At 47.9% G+C, this 13,001-nt stretch overlaps 2 long non-coding RNA genes across 2 annotated transcripts; one reads left to right on the top strand and one right to left on the bottom strand.

The window, feature by feature from the left end:
* The first annotated feature begins 476 nt into the window (after positions 1–476).
* Positions 477–2,717, top strand: LOC128798096 (uncharacterized). The gene is made up of 3 exons (XR_008434323.1): positions 477–645; positions 732–841; positions 1,113–2,717. It is a non-coding gene; the product is annotated as an uncharacterized LOC128798096 (long non-coding RNA).
* Positions 2,718–6,858: 4,141 nt separating this feature from the next.
* On the bottom strand, positions 6,859–12,684 carry LOC128798098 (uncharacterized). Its single transcript, XR_008434325.1, has 3 exons — positions 12,467–12,684; positions 12,235–12,309; positions 6,859–8,982 (listed from the first exon to the last, which is right to left on the bottom strand). It is a non-coding gene; the product is annotated as an uncharacterized LOC128798098 (long non-coding RNA).
* Between the last annotated feature and the right edge of the window lie 317 nt (positions 12,685–13,001).

The raw sequence follows: 13,001 nt of genomic DNA, 5'->3' as shown, positions 1-13,001 counted from the left end.
AGCAGCATCATTGACTTCCCCAGGGCTGTCCTGGGCACTGCCCAGGCTGCCCAGGGAATGGGCACAGCCCCGAGGCTGCCAGAGCTCCAGGAGCTCCAGGGATGCCCAGGCTGGGATTGTTGGGGTGTCTGTGCAGGGCCAGGGGCTGGACTGGATGATCCCTGGGGGTCCCTTTTCTCTCAGAATATTGTGATTTCAACTGGTAGCTGTAACTGGGAAGCTTCAGGCCTGAAGTCCTTAATTTCAATTATTTCAAGAGGTGCTCCAGTCAGACTGCAAAATAGTTTCTGTGTGGCCCCTGAGTGGCTGCTAATCCCGAGCAGTGTGCTGGGCACAGTCCTGAGCCCATTGAGGGGCTCCTTGTGATCCCAGCCCTGATTCCTCCTCTACCACAGGCAGTTTAGTGGCTAAACTGAGCTCAGGGGTTTTCTCTTTGATTTTTTTTTGTTTGTTTGTCTTGGTTTTTTTTTTTTTTTGTTTTTTAATGTATAAGCATATATATAATTTCTAAGTGACCTACTCAGTTTTTACTTCATTTTACTTCATTTGCAGTTTAGGTACAGGAAGAAAAGAATCCATCTGTGGAATTTCCCTGTGCAAGATGCCAAATGCTCAGTTGGAAAGGAGGCTTCTTCCCCCAGTCAGGTGAGTGTGAGTGCTCAGAGCTGTGCCATGTTCACCTCGCTTTCCAGGGGCTTTTTCCTGCCTTCATCCACCTTTTCCCTCTCCAGCTGCTGCAGCAGAGGATGCACAGTGTCAGAGGTGGAGATGGCCAAAATGAAGCCAAAGAATCCTTGGTGCTGTCCTGTGTCTGAACACCAGAGCACTGAATACTGAGCAGGTAGAACAGACACCCTCGGTGAGCTGTGCTGGTGGAGCTGCTGGGATTTGCCCTGGAGGAGTTGTGAACAGGATCTCCAAGCCCTGTGACTTTCCAGGGTGATTTCTGGAAATGGGGAAGTGTTTCCCAGGGAGAGCAAAGCAGTTTGGAAAGCTGCTGCTGGAATATGTTCAGCCTTTCAGACCCAGGGGTTTTGTGCCTATTTATTTCCTATCACCTCTGTGGGTCATAATAACCTTTTTTTTTCCCTTTTTTTTTTTTTTTTTCCCAGAACTGTCTCCTCTGTACCTCAAGAACTTCCTGTAGGAAATTTTTAGACTGCTGGTGGCAGCCCCATGGAATGAGTCAGCTCCGTGCTGCTTTCAGTCTGGTGAATGAGAGGATTCTGGAGGCATAATTTCTTTATTACTGAAGCCTGGGTTTGACAAAATTGTAGAATTCACTGCTTTCTCATAGATATGTGTGTCTAATTGACAGAAAGAAAACACCAAAGCCTTGTGTGAATCAGAATTCCAGAATCATTAAGGATGGAGAAAAAACTCCAGGTGATCCTGGAGGTCAAACCTGTGACTGACCCAGCCCAGAGCACTGAGTGCCACATCCATTCATTCCTTGGTCACTTCCAGGGATGGGCACTCCAAACCTCTTGGGGCAGCCCCTTCCAGTGCCTGAGCACCCTTTCCATGGGGAAGTTCCTGCTGCTGCCCACCCTGAGCCTGCCCTGGCCCAGCCTGAGGCCGTTCCCTCTCCTCCTGTCCCTGTTCCCTGGCAGCAGAGCCCGACCCCCCCGGCTGTCCCCTCCTGTCAGGAGCTGTGCAGAGCCACAAGGTCCCCCCTGAGCCTCCTTTTCTCCAGGCTGAGCCCCTTCCCAGCTGCCTCAGCTGCTCCTGGGGCTCCAGCCCCTCCCCAGCTCCGTTCCCTTTTCTCAGCCTGAATGTGTGCCAGTCAGAGGCACCACTGTGCCGATAAGTTATTGTGTGCCCCAGCTTTTGCCAAAGCAGGAACACAAGAGCAGCAAAGCTCTGGTTAATTATTCTGATACCTCCCTTCCTTAAGAGGCTCTGAGATGAGTATATCTTTTAAAGGAAAAAAATTGTCTTGCATCCTGTAGGTTATTTTCCAGAGAAATACAAAAAATACCTTTCTGCTGAGAATTAGCCTTTCTGCATAAAATGCAAATCCACTGTCCAGGCCCCAGATAAACACATACTGGAATGGCATCACTGCTTGTGCAGAGTCCTGGCTGTGCTTCTGGGATTCTTCAACCATTTCCAGCTCCAGCACTCAGCCGCAAGCCTGAAACTCCTCACCTTAGTGCTGCTCATGTTTTCCCTTTCTTTGAGGCTTTGAAGAGCTTAAAGATCACCTCTCTCAAAGTACTTGACAAAAGTATCTCTTACCTGCAGAAGGTAACTCCTGCACTCTTCATCTGAAGCATTTTACTATCTACCTGATCTTTTCATGTATTTCTATTTTTCCCAGAAAATTCACCTTCGTCCTCTTTTTTGTTTCATGACCTGCATCTCACTCATTTGTGGCCTACTCAGCCAGGGAGGCACCTCTGGGGTGCTGTGTCCAGCCCTGGATCCTCAGCACAGCAGGGACAGGAGCTCCTGGAGCGGGGCCAGCTCAGGCTGTGAGGATGAGGAGGGCCTGGAGCATCTCTGTGCCCAGGAAAGGCTGAGGGAGCTGGGGCTGCTCAGCCTGGAGAGGAGCCCCAGCTGAGAGGGGCCCTCAGGCCTGGCTGTCCCTGTGTGCAGGGAGGGCAGAGCAGGGCCCAGGCTCTGCTCCGGGGCCCAGCAGTGGCACCAGAGCCACGGGCAGGGCCTGAGCCCAGGAACTGCCCCTGCCCAGGAGGCAGAACTGCTGCCCTGGGCAGTGCCCAGCCCTGAACAGACTGCCCAGGGAGGGGCTGGAGTCTCCCTGGGCGGGGATACTCCAGAGCCCTGTGCACACAGTGCTGTGCCCTGTGCTCTGGGATGGCCCTGCCTGAGCAGGGAGGTGGCACCAGTGACCCTCGGGGCTCCCTTCCAGCCTGGCCCAGCCTGGCATTCTGTGAATCACTGGCAAGACAAAAGACAAGACCAGGTATTAAAAAGACCAGGGGAAGAACCAAGGTGTGAAACACATTTAGGCTTTGGCTTTCCATGTGGCAATCTCAAACTCTTATTTCCCCACTGCATTCCTCAAATGTTTCCTCCCTGTCCCACCGTCCTTAGACATCTTGGCCATCCTTGTCTCAAAGCCCTTCAGAACTGACCAAGACATTTAGGATTAATGGCTGAGCTTTAGTGTTTCCATCCACAAAATGGATATTGCTCATCTGAACGTTATGGTCAGAGCTGATGGCTCTAAAGCTCCTTAAAGATATGATGCTGTAAAAATTGTAAAGTCTATTGATAGTTTATTATTTTTTATCTGTAATATTTACAGCCTTTCACTTCCTTCTTGCATAACATAGCAAATGTTGTTCTGCTTCCTGAAAATGTGTGGTAAATCAACTGATCCACTGTTGTTTTCAAGTATCCTTACTTAGTGTTAGTTTTCATGCACATGTTTTGAATCTATGTAAAATATGCCTTAAATAGCTGAATAAAATAAATGCCAGGGCTCTTACAGCTTTTTCCACCTGCTTTCAATGCAGAGCTGCCAAACAATTTCAGTGGTTTATAGCCTGTTGCCCAAAATCAAATTCCATGTTACTTTTGGTTTAAGGGCTAATAGCTTTTTGAAATATATTAGTGTTTTCTGGTGACAGATCCAAGATTAGCTTTTATCCATTGTTCCAAGAGGTATTCCATAATCCTGTGGCACAGTCAACTTTATGAGGAATTTTACAACCTTTCATGAGCGCACTGTGTTTTAAAATGCTAAAAAAGCAGTTAAGGAGAGAGGAAAACAAAGCACTGCAGTGTGTCCCTCTGATGTTCCATTGGCCTTTGAAGTGCTGGGGAGTGAGGAGGGATGACTGCAGGAATGACTGCAGGAATGACTGCAAGAGGAATCACTTTGCCCAGACAGACTGAGGAGCCAGCCAGCCAAAGTTTTTAAGTGCTGCAGAACTGCTTTACTGGAGGAGTATTTGCCTTAAGACAATGAACAGCCAGAGTGGGGGAGCCCAAGTCACTGCCAGACCTTGAGCACGTCCTTGGGAGCAGCAGCAGTGAAGAATGACATCCATTGGAGTGATGTCAGTCAGTCCTGATTTTTTCATGTGATGAGATCAAAACTAGTGTGGGCAGCAGATTGAGGAGGGGGGTTCTGCCCCTGTGCCCCTGTGCTCAGGTGAGCCCCTGCCTGCAGGGTGCCTCACCCCTGGGCCCAGCACAGGCAGGAGCTAGAGCTGCTGGAGGAGCCCAGAGGAGGCACCAGGATGAGTAGAGGGATGGAGCAGCTCTGCTGGGAGGAAAGGCTGGGAGAGCTGGGAATGTTCACCTGGACAGGAGAAGCTTCGGGGTCACCTAACTGTGGCCTCACAGGACTTGAAGGAGCTACAGGAAAGATGGAGAGAGACTTTGGACAGGGGATGGAGGGACAGGACACAGGGAATGGCTCCCACTGCCATTCCATCACTGCCATTGGGAAGGAATTGTTCCCTGGCAGGGTGGGCAGGCCCTGGCACAGGGTGCCCAGAGCAGCTGTGGCTGCCCCTGGATCCCTGGCAGTGCCCAAGGCCAGGCTGGACAGGGCTTGGAGCAGCCTGGCAAAGTGGGAGGTGTCCCTGCCATGGCAGGGCTGGCACTGGATGGGCTTTGAGGTTCTTTCCAACACAAACCATTTTGGGATTCTCTTCTATGATTCTGGGGTTCGAGGCAATGCAAAAGCAGGACTTTGGGAGTGCATCCATTGCTCCCAGGTGGTTTCTGCAGGGCAAGGCAAAGGCAGAGCACTACTAGGGGAGAGGAGGCTCAAGACACCCCTGCTTTGTGCACCGTTGCAAACTGTGGGTATGACTGGGATGAATCTCTCCATAATACTTTATTCCTCTTTTGCATGGGGAAAAAGGGAAACACCCAAGTGCTGTGATGAGATAGACCAGAGAATGGAGAATTGGATGGGCTCAGCACAGCTTTTTCCCTTTAAAAGCTACTCTATGAGACCTTCAGCCCTAGATGGAAATGTATATCCTTCCAGGAGAAGTATTTCAGAAGCAGGGTCCAGCACATCATTTTCTCTCCCTGCCTCCTTAAAGATGTTATATCCTTCCCCCACAGCAAATGCTATTGTTGGAAAGAAAATGGAAAATCTTTCAGGCCATTCTTTTGAAATGAAAGCAGCAATCTTCAAAGCTAAGAACAATCCCTTCAGGGTAGCTGAGTAACTGCTCAGGCTATACAAAAACAGCCAATTTGTACTTGTGAGGTATCAAGGCTCAGCTGTTCAATGGGGCTGGAGATGTTTGCACCTGGCAATGGCTGGAGTCATCTGTCACTGGGACATGGTGGGCTGGGCCTGGTCACTGAATGGTGCTTGAAGCCTGTTTTTGTACTGGGGGAGAAATCACAGTCTATTTTGTGCACCAGTTTTCATTTGATGAGGAAGTCACAAGTCTGACTGAGCCTTGGGATCTGCCTTCCTTTGCAGCTCCACCATCCAGTGCCTGGTGGGAGTGGAGCAGGCTCAGCCTCCCCTGGTTTGTCATCCCAGCCAAAACTCTGCTTTGTTTTGTCCCTAATCTCCTACTGCAGTTCCACCTAAACATTAATCAAGAGGGGGAGACAGAGTTTTCTGTGAATAACTCCCCAGCTGAGAACATTTGCAGTAAAAAGGAGACTCCTACCTCAAAAGAGCTTCTTCTGGGGGCTTCCCCAGTGGGATTGGCAGTTCTGTGGACCCCAGCTCCCAAACCAGCCACTTGCCTGTGGCTGGTGCTGTTTCTGCACCAGTGCTGAGCTGAGGAGTTCAGGCTGTTCAGCCACTCTGGAGCTGCAGCCTTCAGTTGAGTGTCTGCATATTTGACCCATGAGAAGATGGACAAAATGATCAGAGGGATGGAGGGTTGAAGCTCGTCTCAGAGGAAAGGCTGAGAGAGCTGACAGGGAAGGTGGGCAGAGAGAGTTTACAAGGCCCTGGCACAGGGTGCCCAGAGCAGCTGTGGCTGCCCGTGGATCCCTGGCAGTGCCCAAGGCCGGGCTGCATGGGGCTGGGAGCAGCCTGGGACAGTGGAAGGTGTCCCTGCCCATGGCAGGGGTGGAATGAGAGCTTTAAGGTCCTCTCCAACCCAGTCCATGCTATGACTCTATGACTACCCTGAAAACTCAGCTCTGGACATTTTGCCTGGAGACACCCAATGAATCAACAGCAAATCTGAGATAAAATCCAATTTGGTTTTGTTTTTCCCACTGTACCTTTCATTGAACTCCGCACGGATACACAGCACCTGTGAGGTTTTACTAAGACAGGCACTTGGTGTGTTTTAGGAACTGGGAAGACAGTTCGTATACAGATTCCCAAAATAAAACAAAAGGCTGCCTGAGAGGGAAGTTCAGTTGTTTAACTCAGAGTGTAAACACATATATGTCTGTTTCTTGACCTGCTTGATTTTCTAAATATTAAGAACTGATTTGAATTATTGTTTTTGCTGGGATGCAGACCTCTTGAAATTTTTATGAGAAGCATCTTCTAAATTCTGCAGCAAGAATTTATTGATGTCAATCAATGATGTTTAATCAGTGTGATGCAGTTCACACTGGCATCTGTCAAAGAGTTGTTGCCATCTGTGGTTCCTCTTTATTGGGAAGTTTAAATTTTTTGGGTTAAAGCAGTGTATTATTTGCAGATGGCCAGCCCACCATTCAGAACCACAGCAGGATAAACACTGCCCTGGCATGGCTGGGATACAGTTTAAGCACAGTGCAAGAGACATCCGAGTACTACAAAAGAAGAATTACATGAAAAGACATAAGCAGGCAAGGATTTGTGCACAGTGGCTTGTAAAAGTTACAGGGTTGTTTTTTTTTTTTTAATTTGCTTTCTTTAATACAACACTGTCTGTATTTTGAGATTGACACACAGAGGTTTCTCATGGATAAGGAATAAAAGAACGGGGTCAGTTTTCCATTGGCATCTCTGGCTGCACCATTGCCAAGCCTTGGATTTGTACCTTCAGTGCAGTCTCCGTGACTTTGGACTCTCATCCTGCCCAGCATGGTCCTGCTGGGGGGAGCAGGAGCATGGGCAGAGCCATGGAGGGTTCAGGAAAGGCTTTGAGCCTTGACCCTAAGCTGAGTACTTGGTGTAATTCAGGGGATAAGTTGTCCCTCTTGAGCATGAGCTATAGCATCCAGCAGGTCCTCAGAGCCAGGCTCAAGCAGCAGCCAAGAGGGAATACTCCATTTGTGGGCTCTCCTCTGAGGTGGGAGAGGCCAGATTGCTACAGGAAGCAAGAGCAGGCTTTTGGGGAGACAGCTGAGCCCTGACAGGTTCCTCCATGCAAACAAACTGACTTCTGGGCTTTGTCTGGATGTTGAGTTCTGGGCTTTGTCTTGGCTGCAGTGTCAGACCTGCACTTGTGACAGTCATGGGAAAGGCAGTCAGGATGTTAATAGGAACAGGGATGGTGCAATTTGGCTTTGGGATCTTTCAGCATTCCCCTGCTCCCCACAGGCATGGCCATACTGTGGTGCTGCTCAGGGCCCAGCAGCTGAGTGTGTCAGCCTGGGACTCAGGGGTCTGGTGACAAACTGACCTCTTGTCCTGAAGGCTCCTAAAGGCTTCCGTCCTGGCTGGGTCCTTTGTGTCACCTCTTGGTTTCCTTGGGAATTTAAACCCCAGGGAATGGCTCCCCGCTACCAGAGGGCAGGGATAGGTGGGATACTGGGAAGGAATTGTTCCCTGGCAGGGTGGGCAGGCCCTGGCACAGGGTGCCCAGAGCAGCTGTGGCTGCCCCTGGATCCCTGGCAGTGCCCAAGGCCAGGCTGGACAGGGCTTGGAGCAGCCTGGAACAGTGGGAGGTGTCCCTGCCATGGCAGGGCTGGCACTGGATGGGCTTTGAGGTCCTTTGCAATTCTGGGATTCCGTGTTTTTTTTCCAAAGGTCTACAGGTATCTTTTTGTTTGCTGGTGTAACAAACCAGCAAATGGTTTTCCCTGGCTCAAGAACTATTGGGGGATGATTAGGTGCTGAAATAACTTAGGCCATGTAAGTATCTTCTGTAATAAAAAAGAAATAAGTGAGAATGCATTTTCTAATGATATGAGTCAATATTTAAAATGGATTTTCTGATTTTTTGATGATTTATCAAAACTCCAATGAATTTGCTCCTCTTGCTATCCTCCCTTCCCCCCTGGTTTTTAAGAAATAAGCTGAAGCTTTTCAAACCAGCTCTAATAATAAAATTACTTAAGAATTAGGTTCTGGTCATCAAGATGAATATTGAAGTTCAAAGTAGGAAAACTGAAGAGTAGTTGACTTTAAGCTATGATTTTGCTTTTTGCGAGTAAGTTCCTTAATTTCTGAAGTCAGTCAAGAGCTGAAGCCATTCTAGAAGCTTTATAAATGCTGATCCTGAAAGATATTTATTGATAACCGTAGCACAGATCTTTTTAATATCCTTGAGGGAACCATGCAGCAATCTCATATGCTAAAACCACAATAAATTTCTTGTTTTTTCACAGCATTTCCCTGATGTATCAGTCATGAGCTGTCCATGCTCACAGGCTGAACTTAAAAATTCATGAAATATGAATGGAGTTATTGTAATGTGCAACTAAATATGTTCCCAACTTTGAAGATAACACTGAGGAAAGTTACTTTTGTGCATTAGCTGTTCCCATAGTGGAGAAAAATGTTAAGGTTGGGGATAAAGGGTTCACTCCTTGATGTTAAATATGTGCCTGAAGTATGTCAGAAATGACTCTGAGAGAGCAGGGTGAACCATTTATTTCAGAATATCAGCTTCTGAAAATAATAAAACATCTTTCTATACAAGTTTTACTCCTTTCACCAGCCCAGGCCTCACAGTGATGTTGGTGAGCAGGGAGCAGATTCCACATGGAGAAAACTCCAGTGGGAAAATCAAAGAATTCGTAGGCAACATTTAGCTTAAATTCATCTACCTGATTAACATGTGGCTTTCTCAGAGGTGGTTTTGGTGGCAAAGCAACAAAATTGAGGCCGAATAATCAGGAATTCTTGAGAGCCTGAGAGAAAAAAGGGAAGATACAACTCCTGAGCACCACCTGAAAGAAATAATGCAGTTGCACTCACAGCACTCCAGCCAGAACTCTTAGACTTTGAGGAAACAAAAATGGCTTTAAATTGAACCTTTTCTGCAGGTTTTTGTTTGGCTGTTTGGTTTTTTTTTTGGTGTTTTTTTTTGGTTTTTTGTTTGTTTGTTTGTTTGTTTGTTTGTTTTTTGCAGATCACTGTTTTCATATAGGAATTTGGTTATAGAAAGGCTCATTTATGCAATTCAAAGAAATTTAGCTAACAGACCCAAACTTTTTATTTTTTTTTTTTTCCCCTTTGAGCTGGTGTTACAGGGCTGGAAATGTAACTGGGTACACCCAGGGATCATCTGGGTGAGGACCCAGCTGGTGCTGAGGGAAGACACCTTTGCCCTGGAGAACCCCCAGCACTGGCAGAAGCACCACTGAGTAACAGAAATTATTTTTTCCTGCCTGTTTTACATCTCCCAGATTGTGAAGACAGTCTGCCCCAGATCTGTCATGGTATCATGCTACCATCACACACTCCTGAAGCAATCGGGGAGTGATAGCTTCTGCAGATCAAGTTATTTTTGTATTTTTAATTCTTCTTCTAACTGGCAGCTCGTGTTGGCTGTATTTTAAGGAGCAAGGATTTCAGCTAAAGCATTACTATGTCATTAACCAATCCATTGAATATTCATGATTTAGTGGATTTTTTCCCCCCACAGAAGGAGAGAAGTAATTATTTTGGCTGGCACTTGAAAAGTGTGTGTGTGTGCTGTTCACATAACTCTACTGGAATGGGCAAAAATAGAATTTTTCTATTAGACATGCAAACTGATCTCCTCTGCCCGATACTGATACATATCCTTTAGTTCTTCTCCTCCATTTAGTAACAATGTTTCAATCTATTTTTTTTTTCTTGATAGGAATGTAATGAAACTGGAAAAAAAAAGGTAAAAAATAGAAGGAAAAAACCTTCAACCACTCCAGTGGAGGCTGAGCTATGCCTCGGTTGAACCGTGATTTAGAGAGTTGAGTCTTGACAGACTTTTTCAAGGGACCATTTCGTATTTGCTGTTGAAATTTAGTTCAGTGTTCTGGGGGTGCAAAGCCCAAAGGAAATATGGATGGGGAAGCTGCTCTCAGGCCTTGGAATTCCACAGAGCATAACTTTTCCTGGTCCCCTAGAACCATGTCCTGTTGGTGTCCATCTGCAGGGCAGGGTGACAGGAAAGAGCCCCAAGTTGTGCCAGGGGAAATTAAATGAGATATTAGGAAAATTTCATCACTGAGAGGGTGGTCAGGGCCTGGCACAGGCTGCCCACAGAAAGGTGGAGTCACCACCCCTGGAAGTGTTCCAAAAACATGTGGGTGAGGCACCTGGGGACAGAAGTTAGTGCTGAAAGGGGTGGTGGGGCTGGGTTGGTGTTTGCACTGGATGACCTTGGAGGTCTTTCCCAACCTTGGTGATTCCATGATTCTCTGATTCAGCTGACCCTTTGATGTTTGTTGTTGTTATCTGAAGCATTCTGCTCTCCCTTGTCACTGCAGGGGAGGTACAGAGGGATGTGTTTGTGGACAATTCTGCAGGTCTGGTGACACAGGTGGCACTTGGCTCCTTGGCAGTCCCAGAGAGCTGAGCCTCGTTCAGAACGTGCTGAGGGTGGTTTCAGGACACACTGAAGGGAATGTGATGCTTGGTCTGAATACTCTGGGGTTTGCTTGGTTTCCTCAGGCCAGAAGTGACTGCAGTAAAACTGAACAAAACTGAAATAACTTCTCCCAAGTGAAAGGAATGAAGGGAAAGTTGTTGCTGCTGCTGAGAGCAGCACTGCAGAAGGAGCCTGTGCAACATGGAATGCTGCAAACCAGTTCAGGAAGCGGGATCAGCTTCTCCTCAGGCTGGTTCCCTTAGCCAGTTCTGCAAAGGGAAGCACTGCCCAGCTGCCCCTGAGGTCAGCAGCAGGGCCAGCTCTCCTGGAGGAGATGTAGCTGGGCTGGGGACAGTCCCAGGTGATGGGATCACTGTCAGCCAGGACAGCTTCAAAGTCTGCTGCTTGCCTCTCCCCAGAATAAAAGAACAGCAGCAGCAGCAACAGAAACCTGGGGAGCTTTTACAAGTGAATCTTCATGGACAGGACAGGGGAGCTCTTGGCTCATGTGTATTCTGACATTTTAGCTCTCATGTTATTTCCCACACAGAGATTTTTTTTTTCCTTGCATTTTTTGGACATCTTTATTTTCTCCTGCTGTGCTGTCCTCCCCAGGACCACACACTCATGGGTGTCAGGTGCCCTCTAGCCATGTGTCACCCTAAGGGGACTTGAGCCTTTCTCCCTCCCTCCTGTTTTTTGGAGACTTAATTCTGCTCCTTTTTAGGGGAAGTGGTGGCAAAAATGCTCACCTTCTCCTTCAGCAAAGAGCTGCTTCAAATTCTTGCATTCTCTTTTTTGAGATCCTAAGATTATTTTTTTCCATTGGGATCATCTGTAACAGCCATGTGCCAAAAGCCTGTAAATCTAGCTTTTTCCAAAGAGGTTTATAATTAAAAAAGATCTTGCTGCTTCTGTGTAATACACCAGCCTGACTTCAGTGGGAGCAGTGGTAATGAGGACAACGGGAATGGGTCTTTATCCCAGACTGCTTCAGAATAAGCAGCAGGTACTTTTCTGTTTGCACAAATATTTCTGCTCCTGACAATTAAAGCCATGTGGTTTCCCTTTTTGGTAAACTACTCTGCCAAGTTGGGTGGTGTTTGTTTATTTGTTTAATAAAAAGTGCTTTTATTTATAGAGAAGAAAAATCTCAGTTGTCAGCTTTGGAAACAAACCTTCTGTTTATCATGTGCCAAAACACCCCTACAGAAACCCTAAACCAGCTTCCCCTCTGTGCCTGCCAACTACTGGGTTTCAGCAATTCGTGAGGTATTTCTAGCTCTATGTCACACATATCATTCACATTTTCACCCTCTTATAATGAACCTGAGTGGATGATGGACTGACCAGGGTATTTTAGGGTCTGACTATGAGTTATGTGCTTGTCTCTTCTCCAGATCTGTAGCAGGATCCTGGGTCTGAACATGCAAGCCATGAAAGACTTCATGTGCAGCTAGGACTGAATTAAAACTCCAAATCCTCTGAGGCAATTTTAGGTTTGTTTCCATGGCACTGATTTTTTGTTGGTGTTTTTTTTTTTTTCCTTTTTTAATTATGGCTTTAGGATGAGAAGGGTTATTCTTACCCTTTGAAAAGTTGCCTTGTAGGATACAATGGCTCAAGGTTGTTTGAATTTCTCATGCCTGTTGGTGCCATCTTTCTGAAAAGCAGGGTGAACATAAAAAGCACATGGATAAAGCTCAGAAAACAGGGTTACTGGGGTTGTTCAGTAGTGGCTGTGCCATCATGAGAAGATTCAGCATTCTTGCATTAAAACGTTGGACGTGAACTGTAGTTTATGATGTCTATCACTTTACCTCATGGCAGGGTTTGAAGTACAGGCGATCCTTGCTAACGACAGCCGTGACAGCTCTGAAGTCATTCCCTTGCTCCGGCACGAGGAGCCTGGGGAAGCAGGATGCTTCCTTTGTCATTCCGTGCTGGGGCAGGGAAAGCCAGCGTTCCGAGGGAGACGACAAAGCTGCCATCCGGGAAAGCGGGGAAAAGAGCCCAGGAGAGGCCCACGCACCGCCCCGGGGACTCAAACTTTCTGTGACACCGAGCAGCCCGAGCGCGTTACCGCGACCGGCCCCATCTCCGCCCGCTACAGCCCCGCGCTCCCCATCCCCTCACAGCCCCGGCACCCAGCGCTCCCCATCCCCTCACGGCTTCAGCACCCAGCGCTCCCCATCCCCTCACAACCCCGGCACCCAGCGCTCCCCATCCCCTCACGGCCCCGGCACCCAGCGCTCCCCATCCCCTCACGGCTTCAGCACCCAGCGCTCCCCATCACGACCAAGAGCGTCGCTCCCCATCCCGCAGGCCCGGGGGTTCGATGCCCGGCCGCGCTGC

The sequence above is a fragment of the Vidua chalybeata genome, chromosome 20 (assembly GCF_026979565.1).
Source record: "Vidua chalybeata isolate OUT-0048 chromosome 20, bVidCha1 merged haplotype, whole genome shotgun sequence".
NCBI lineage: Eukaryota > Metazoa > Chordata > Aves > Passeriformes > Viduidae > Vidua > Vidua chalybeata.
The sequence above is the reverse complement of the archived record's forward strand: the minus strand, read 5'-3'. Positions and strand labels throughout refer to the sequence as shown.